The sequence below is a fragment of the Oratosquilla oratoria genome, chromosome 20, assembly GCF_046742065.1.
Source record: "Oratosquilla oratoria isolate Oo_2021 chromosome 20, ASM4674206v1, whole genome shotgun sequence".
Taxonomy (NCBI): Eukaryota; Metazoa; Arthropoda; class Malacostraca; order Stomatopoda; family Squillidae; genus Oratosquilla; species Oratosquilla oratoria.
In genome coordinates this window covers 20,438,523-20,448,759 of record NC_134796.1, presented here as the reverse complement: position 1 = coordinate 20,448,759, position 10,237 = coordinate 20,438,523, and positions in this window count along the sequence as shown.

Below are 10,237 nucleotides of genomic sequence, written 5' to 3'. Positions count from 1 at the left end.
GTGGGACTTCGCCAGGGATGCGTTATGTGGCCTTGGCTGTTCAATTTGTGCATGGGTGGGGTGGTACGAGAGCTAAACGCAAGGGAAATTCGTCGGGGATTGGAGATGGTTAACGAAAATTGGAAGACAAGACAGTTGTTGTTTGCGGACGACACTGCGCTTGTGGCAGGATCAGAGGAGGGATGAAGAAAGTTAGTGACAGAGTTTTTGAAGCTGTGCGAAAGAAGAAAGTTGAAGATGAATGCGGGTAAAAATAAGGTGATGAAATGTACAAGGGGGGAATGTGGCAACAAACTGGAAGTGAGTATTAAGGGAGAGAGACTGGAGAAAGTGGATAGCTTTAGATACTTGGGTGTGAATGTGACGGGAAAGGGAGGAGTGGAAATGGAGGTAGAATATAGATTGAGAGAAGCAAGTAAATGCCTTGGGGGATTAAAAAGTATAATGAGAAATAGACATTTGGGAATGGATGCTAAGGGAAGATTGCATGAAGGTGTGAATGTGCCAACAGTACTGTATGGGACAGAAACAAGGAACATAAGAAAGGAAAGAGGAGGAGTTTGAATATGTTTGAGATGAAGTTCCTAGGAAGTATAATAGGGGTTACTAGGCTGTATAGAGTGAGAAATGAGGAGGTGAGGAGGAGAGTGGGAATGGAAAGGGAGTTGGGAGATAGGATTGATGAAAGAGTATTGAAATGGTTTGGACACCTGGAAAGAATGAGTGAAGAAAGATTAGATAAAGAGATGTGGAAGGCAGAGGTGGAAGGAGTGAACATGAGGGGGCGACCAAGGATGAGATGGATGCATGGGGTAAAAGGGGCATTGGGAAAGAGGGGAATGTCTGACGAGGAAGGAAGGGAGAAGACAGAAGATAGAGGTGAATGGAGAATGGTTGTGTATTGATGATGCTGTGATGCATGGAAGGGACTAAATGGAGGACGGGGGGGGTGAGGGAGTATGTGTTAACATTTAGATACAAGTCCGAAGAATTTTTTTTTAGTCTTCTCTTTTTCTGCATGAGGGGACGGAGAGGGGGGTCGCCGATTTAATGAAGCGGCCTTGCTGTGGATATGTTGTATCTTGATACATTGCCTCTAACCCAGGGCAGTGGGCGAGATGAATGGATGGTCCGACTTCCAGGAGGAGCCAATAAGAGGGAGAGAGGGGGTGAATGGGAGTGGAGTATGTGGGGATGGAGTGCTGCATGGGTGTGAATTTTATGCACTTTGTCTTTTGGCTACCTCTCTTGTAAGGGAAAAAGCCATTGGTATATCTAAGTATACCACACACACACACACACACACACACACACACACACACACACACACACACACACACACACACACACACACACACACACACACACACACACACACACACACACACACACACACACACACACACACACGTAAACATACACACAACACACACACACACACACACACATATATATACACACACACACACACACACACACACACACACACACACACACACACACACACACACACACACACACACACACACACACACACACACACACACACACACATATATATGTATATATAAGCGTGTGTGTGTATATACATACATACGTATTTATACATATATATATATATATATATATATATATATATATATATATATGTATATATATATATATATATTTCAACCACATTAATTTTTTTTACTTTTAATTCTATGTCATCACGAAACTGAAAATGCGGTCGATGGAGACATGCGGAAACTGATACGAAGTGAAGCCAAGGGCTTGAACCTCAACTTAGACGTATCAAAGTAACAGTGACTAACCACTGCGCCATCCAGTTTCCGCATATGTCTCCGTCGAGCGTATTGTCAGTCTCGATTGTGATGACATGGAATTAAAAGTAAAATATACAATGTGGTTGAAAGAAGATTATTATCTGCACTGGGGACCCTTCAGTGTGTGTATATATATATATATATATATATGTATATATATATATATATATATATATATATATATATATATATATTTGTTTGTGTCTTTATTACATTTTGAAATAAACTCTCCTACTGGCGATGGTTCGAATTCCAGTAGGAGTCTATTTCCAAATACATACATACATACATACATACATACATACATACGTATATATATATATATATATATATTATATATATATATATATAAATACATATAATATATACATACACACACACACACACACACACACACATACATATATATATACATATGTATATATATACATATATATGTGTGTGTGTATATGTGTGTATGTATATATATATATATATACATATACAATTATATATGTATATATATATATATATGCGTGTGTGTGTGTGTGTGTGTGTGTGTGTGGTGTGTGTGTGTGTGTGTGTGTGTGTGTGTGTGTGTGTGTGTGTGTTTGTGTGTATGTACGTTCGTAAAAAGCTGGAGTCCAGGAGTCATGATATCGGAAAAAATGAAACACTGGACTCAGAGTAACATATTTACTGCCGACGTTTCGAACTCTGTCAGTCTTTATTGTTACAAAAACGTCATCCACATATGTCACCCACGTTTTCAGAGTTACTGGTGCCGCAACCAACGTCTCTTCTGGTTTACCATGAGAGGATTGGATCCCTTATTAGATAGCGATTTTGGTGGCCTTGGCAGAGATGGCGATGCAGGAGTTTGAGGAAGAGATGTCGGTTGCGGTACCAGTAACTTTGAAAACGTGGGTGAGATATATGGAGATGGAAGCGGAAGGACGGTTACCGATTCTGGATATCCTGGTAACAAGATTTGGGGCCAATTTGACTACGGATTTGTATAGAAAGGACACACATACAGACAGGCTTTTGGATTATGACAGCTGCCACCCGGTGAAGCATAAGAAGAATGTGTTAAAGATTTTGTGGTCAAGAGCAAGGAATTTGTGCTCTACCATGGAGAACTTGAAAGAAGAGAGGAAACACCTGGAGAAGGTCTTTGTGGACAACGGGTACCCTAAATCTGTTATTAGAAGATGAGCCACGATGTAGGGAAAAAGAACAGTGGATACGAGACAGGCTGCAACAAGAAGTCACATTACCATACGTGAAAGGGGCATCTGAAGCTACTAAAAGATTATTGAGGAAGCACGGGGTGGAGGTAACTCACAAGCCCGCGAAAACGCTACACGGGGCATTGACAAAGTTGAAAGATATGTAGGAGAAAGAGAATAAGATGGGGGTAGATTATGATGTTTTTTGCAGTAATTGTGGTACTCGCTACATAGGGGAGACAGGTAAGAAATTATGGACTAGATCCAAGAGGCATCAGCGTGCGGTTAACTGGAAAGATGGCAGTTCGGTGATCTACAGGCACTGTCAGAAGGAGCAGCACGAGATGGATTGGGAGAATGTAGGTGTGAAATACAGAAACAACAAGAAAGGAGAGAAATTATTTTTAGAAGCATGGGCAAGTGACAGCAACAGCGTTAACAGATGTATTTAATTAAATCCGATCTGCAAGGGAGTGAAGGACAGGCAGGACAGAAGAAGCACTGATCGGTGACCCGTGTAGTGCTATTTTGTCGGGATATTGATCTTTTGTTCATTTTGTTCTTTTTGATTTTGGTGGTTCCATTTTTATGCCACTTTTGCTAAACTTGCCATGTTTCCCGTAGTAATCCTAAGAGTTCGGTCTTTGAAGTTGGCTCCCTGTTCTTTTTGCAAAGTTGTCGGTCTTATATGCACAGAGGTGTTCAATAGGGTTCATATATGGGGACTGACTTGGGCATGGAAGTTTTCTGGTCCCATTTTGGCTCAACTAATTTTGTGTTGCTTGAACAGTGATGTTTCCTTGACACTCCACAAGCTCTGATCGACCATCACTCAAAATTGCACCTCACACCATTATTGAAACGCCCCCACGTTTCACTGTTGGCTGCAGTCTTTTGAAGTCAAACTCTTGACTCCAGAGTCTCCAGATCCACACTCTTTCACTGTCAGAAAATAATGCGAATCGTGACTCATCAGAGAAAATGACAGTGCTCCAAAAGGCCATAGGTCTCTCCACCATCTCAACAGCCCAATCCTTTCTGCTCTTGATATTGGCTGGATGAAGGAGTGGTTTCCTTCTTGCAGCTCTGTCATAGTAACCCAGCTTGTAGAGATACCTGACAGCTGTTTTGGGACTAACATCAGCTTGTGCTGCTATGTTAGAGGCCTTGGAACGTGGATCCTCTTCGACATTTCTTTTGACAAGACGCAAGGTTCTTCACGAGGCCCCGGGACGACCCGAATGAGGATTTGTGCCCTTCTTGCCCTCTCTGGTGAATTGTACTATCACTCTATTAACAGTAGAAAGGGGTATTGACAGATTTTCAGATATTTTGCGTTGACTAAGTTCACTTTCATGTTGACCCACAATACGACCTCGCTGAAATTCAGATAGGTTTACTGCTCCTTTGGTTGGTGGCATGCTTGATTAATCTTGTATGTAATTTGAAACATAAATCTAGGTGAATATAGCATATTCGGTAAATTTGAATAACACTAAACATTAAATAAGAGCAAAAATACATTTTTTTGGTGCCTATTCAATTCTATCATGTCCGGGGTGAGATTGCGTAGGGGTAGCACTTTTGCAGAAAGACGGACGCACGTGAACCTTCCTGGGTGGCTGAACCGCACTAGTCCCCACGTTCTAACCAAGCCCGCGTGTATGGCTCCTAGTAGCTGCTTAGGCACAGCAGCGGCCACACCCTGGTAACGGTGTCGTCCCACCGGCTAAACTACACAGTGGGTAATCAGCCTGAAATATTTGGCTGGCTATAGGGGATAGCTTCCCTTGTGTGCCTAGCAGTCAACGGCCAACCACTCGGATGAGCGGAAGAACTGTGGCTTCGGGCAGATGAGCGTGCGAGGTAACATTGCGCACCATACCTGATCACTAGCCGTCTCGGATCCCCGTGCCACTGGACCCTCACCAGGCCTCTGGATATGCGTCGTGTGAATACTGATATGCAGCTGTCTTCGCACGTTAAATCTTCTCACGCACAGGCACTCTCACGGATCATACATCTCTCTTCCCATTTCCATCTCATTTTCTTATTTTGCAAGTTCTCTGACGATCAGTTTCACGGCGACGGAAGCAGGTCTGTGCAGCTGGAGGTTTCTAGCCGTAACCTGACACGGAGGCGGCAGCCACAATATGGTCGTCTGTGCACCTGGACAAGGTGGATGTTCCTCTCGGCAACTGTGGTTGTGACTGAGCAGTAATTTTTAGGATCCACTTTGCTCACCCTGCACTGGGAAGGGGCTAGAAAATGTGCCCTAAACATAGTCTGCCTCAACCTTCCTGTCTAGGCCAACCGCAGCCAGAAGGAGCACCACCTTTTGCGGTCGAAAACAAAAAGAATTCAACCTGAAGTTCGTTTCCTGGAATGTCAGGACCCTTAACGACAACCAAAACTCTGACCGACCTGAGCGACGGAGAGCAATCGTTGTCCGTGAGCTAAGCAAAGTATTGATATAGCTGCCCTAAGTGAGACCCGTCTAGCTGACGAGGGAAAGCTAAGAGAGATTGGTGGTGGATACACCTTCTACTGGAAGGGTAAGCCAGCCACCGAACCACGCATTTATGGCGTCGGCTTTGCTATAAAAAACCACATCATCAACTTACTGAGTGAGTATCCAGTGGGCATCAACGAACGGTTGATGCAACTTCGCCCAAAACTGGCCAACAACCAACACGTCACTGTACTCAGTGCCTACGCTCCTACTCTGGACGCCGATGATGTCGTTAAAGAAACCTTCTATTCTTGTCTCGATGAAACCACCCGTAACATAAGAAAGGAGGATAATCTGGTTCTTCTAGGCGATTTCAACGCCAGAGTTGGGAGAGAGTACGATCTCTGGAATGGTATCATTGGTAGACATGGAGTAGGCAACATTAACGCCAATGGTCACCTCCTCACGACCTGCGCGGATCACAGCCATGTGATCACAAACACCATCTTCAGGGAAAAAAAAAAAAAAAAAAAAATCAAAACTACTTGGCATCGCCCTCGTTCTGGTCACTGGCACCTTTAGGATTATGTCATCGTCCGTGTTCGTGATATCGCGGATGTCTGCATCACTCGCTCGATGATCGATGGTGATGGTTGCTGGACTGACCATCGGCTCATTCGCTCAATCATATCATTCAAGCTTCCACCAATGCATGCACAGCGCAGCAAACAACACCGCAGAAAGCTGAAATTGTCTCTCTTGAACAACGAAAAAGTTGCTAAGGATATCCAACACAATCTTGAAGAGAAACTATCATCCCCAAACGCGTCCAACAACATATACGAGTCCTGGGACAACATGAAAACCAACATCCTAAATATCTCCGAAGCTACGCTGGGCTATTTAACAAGGAAAAACCAAGATTGGTTTGATGAGAACGACCAAAAGATTTCCATACTCATTGAGAGAAAACGCCTAGCTATGTAGAAGTGGAAGATGGACAACATCTCCACCCACAAAAAGCTTCAGCTTAAGTAAGCTAAATCTGCCGTCCAATCAAGAACCAGATCTATGAAGAACAATTGGTTCGCGTGCAAGGCCCAAGAACTCCAGTCTCTTGCCGACATACACAACACCTACGAATTCTTTAAAGCTGCGAAGACAATGTATGGCCTTTCAACCGTAGGTCCTGTATCACTTCGAACAAAAGACGGCTCCGCACTACTCAAGGACGAAAACAAAATCAAGACTCGCTGGGAGGAGCACTTCAGTGAGCTCTTAAACAACGATAGCCCAGTGGATGAAACCATCTTCGACGAGATCCCACAGCACCCCATCCACCACGACCTTGCTGATGCGCCGCATTTGCCTGACGTTGCGAAGTCCATCATACAGTTGAAATACCATAAATCTGCCGGTCCTGATGGCATCCCAGATGAAATATATAAATGTGGCGGTACCTCAATGGCAAATCGAATTCTACATTTATTCACGACAATCTTGACGGAAGAATAACTACACAATGAATGGAGATATACCACTATCGTCACTATCTTCAAGAAAGGCGATAGATTAAATTGCGGTTATTACCGCGACATCTTACTTCTCGCTGTTATTGGTAAAATCTTGACCAGGATCTTACTGAACCGTCTTATTCCTATTGCTGAAGCGGTTCTACCTGAGTCATGTGGCTTCAGATCAAACAGAGGCACTGTCGACATGATCTTTACAGCCCGACAGCTCGCGAACAGTGTCAGCCACTCTACATGACGTTTTTTGATCTAACGAAGGCTTTCGACTCCGTCAATCGCAGCGCTCTCTAGAAGATCCTGTCCCGTTTTGGATGCCCTGACAAATACATTAACATAGTGAGACTTTTTCACGATAATATGTAGGCCACCATCCTTTGCAATGGTGATATGACGGACCCTATAGAAGTCCGTACTGGAGTGAAGGAGGGATGTGTCATTGCACTTACTCTCTTCTCTCTTTTTCTGGCTGCTATCCTCCACATTATTGAGGACGACTTACCTTTAGGTGTGCAACTGACGTATCGTGCCGATGGCAAACTATTCAACATCAACCGCCTGAAAGCAACCATGAAAACCACCACCACCTACATTGTAGAACTATAGTACGCAGACGACACCTGTGTCAACTCCTGTACCGAAGATCTCCAGATTATAGTGAATGCCTTCACTAGGGCCTACAATAGACTTGGTCTGAAGCTGAATGCGAGCAAGACCAAAGTCCTCTACCAGCCTCCACCTAACACTACTCCCTCACCACACTCCATCACTGCAAACTGTGTACTTATAGAGAACGTGGATTGTTTCTCTTACCTTGGCAGCTTTCTGTCACAAACGGCGAACATTGACGCTGAAGTACAACACCGTATCTCCAATGCTAGTGTAACTTTCGGGCGACATAGGCAGAGTGTTCGAAGATCACAAAATTCGTAAGACAACTAAGATAGCTGTCTACAAAGCTGTCGTGAACCCAATCCTTCTGTATGGCGCAGAAAGGTGGGTACCATATGCACGTCACATGAAGGCTCTGGAGAAATTTCACCAGAGATGTCTACTTAGACTATTCGGAATATTTTGGCATGACAGGCGCACCAACACCAACACCAACGTCTTGAAAGAGGCCCATTCCCAAAGCATAGATGCCGCGATTACCCACCATATGTTTCGTTGGGCTGGCCATGTCGACGGGATACCAGACGATCGTCTCCTTAAACAAGTTCTCTACGCTGAAATGACCCACGGCAAATGATCTCGTGGAGGCCAGAGGAAAAGGTACAAAGATGTTATTAAACGCTGCCTGGACCACTGTAACATCAACACTGACTCCTGTGAAGAAGCTAGCCGTGATCGCCCCAAATGGAGAACACGTTGTAAAGAACGATCAGAACAACGGGCAACCACAAACAAACCCCATACTCATCACCATATCTGCCCTCACTGTCATCATGTGTGTGGGTCACGTATTGGTCTCATCAGCCACCTGCGCACACACCAATCATAATCTCACTTTGTGATGTTTGTTCGTGGAGAGAATCATACTCAGCAATGAGCGATCCCATGAATGAATATATATGTATATATATATATATATATATATATATATATATACATATATATATATACATATATATGTGTGTGTGTGTGTGTGTGTATACATAAACCACATACTACTTGAGCTCGATCTAAAAGATGAAATATATATAGGGAGAAACGAGACACGCAGAAGAGGAAGACGGATGTATAACAAAACGGATTTTGGAAAACTTAGAAAATTCTCTCAACAGGTGGATGAGAAATGGACTATATTAAAATAAATCCATAATGAAGGAATGGATAAATACGTACCAAAACAAAAACAGGAAAAGGTATACATTACGTGCTGGTATAACAGAGGAGGGATTGAGCAAGTTAGTGAGAATTTGAGAAGGTGTGTGAAAGAAGGAAGCTGAAGATAAATGTGGGCAAAAGTAAGGTGATGAGATGTACAAGGGGAGAGAGTAACAGCAGGCTGGAAGTGAGCATTAATGGTGAAAGACTGGAGGAAGTGGATAGTTTTAGATACTTGGGTGCGAATGTGGCAGGAAAGGGAGGAGTGGGGGTGGAGGTAGAATGTAGAATGAGAGAAGCGAGTAAATGCCTTGGTGGATTAAAAAGTGTAATGAGAAATAGACATCTGGGAATGGATGCTAAGAGGAGGTTATATGAAGGAGTGATTGTGCCAACAGCATTGTACGGAGAAGGAATAGGGAACATGAAAGAGGAAGAGAGAAGGAGTTTGAATGTGTTTGAGATGAAATGTCTGAGAAGTATGATAGGGGTTACCAGGCTGGATAGAGTGAGAAATGAGGAGGTGAGGAGGAGAACAGGGGTGGAAAGGGAATTGGGAGATAGGGTTGATGAAAGAGTATTAGGATGGTTTGGACACATGGAAAGAATGAGTGAAGAAAGATTAGTAAAAGAAGTGTGGAAGGCAGAGGTGGAAGGAGTGAATATGAAGGGGCGTCCTAGGATGAGATGGATGGATGGGGTGAAAGGGGCATTACAAAAGAGTGGAATGTCTGTTGAGGAATGGTGGGAGAGGACAGAAGATAGGGGGTGAATGGAGAGGGGTTGTGTATAGATGATGCTGTGATGCATCAGTACAGAGAAGAATGACCAAAATGATACATGGACTCGGAAAGACGCAGAGTGCGGGGTAATCTAATAAAAGTGTTCAAGTGGATCAAAGGCTATAACAAGGGTGAAGCAAACAAGGTCATCATGATAAAACAACAGGGCAGGACTCGCAGTAATGGGTATAAACTGGACAAATTGAGATTTAAGAAGGAAATAGGCAAGAATTGGTTTACTAATAGGGTGGTCGATGAATGGAATAAACTTAGTAACCGTGTAGTAAGCGCTGAAACTATCAGTTATTTTAAAAAAACGATTAGACAACTTTATGGATGGGGATGACAGGTGGTGATGGATACGGAACTGCCTAGTGTAGGCCTTATGGTCTCTTGCAGTCTCCTTTATTCTTATGTTCTTATGAGGGGGAGTGGGTGGGGGATGGGGGGGGGGGAGGAAGTATGTATGAGAAAAAATTTGACGCACCCCGAAGGGATTTCTCCCCGTCTTCTCCTTTTCTGCATGAGGGGACGGAGAGGAGGGATCGCCGAATTTATGAAGCTGCCTTGCTGTGGATGTGCTGCGTCTTACGACACTGCTTCTGACCCA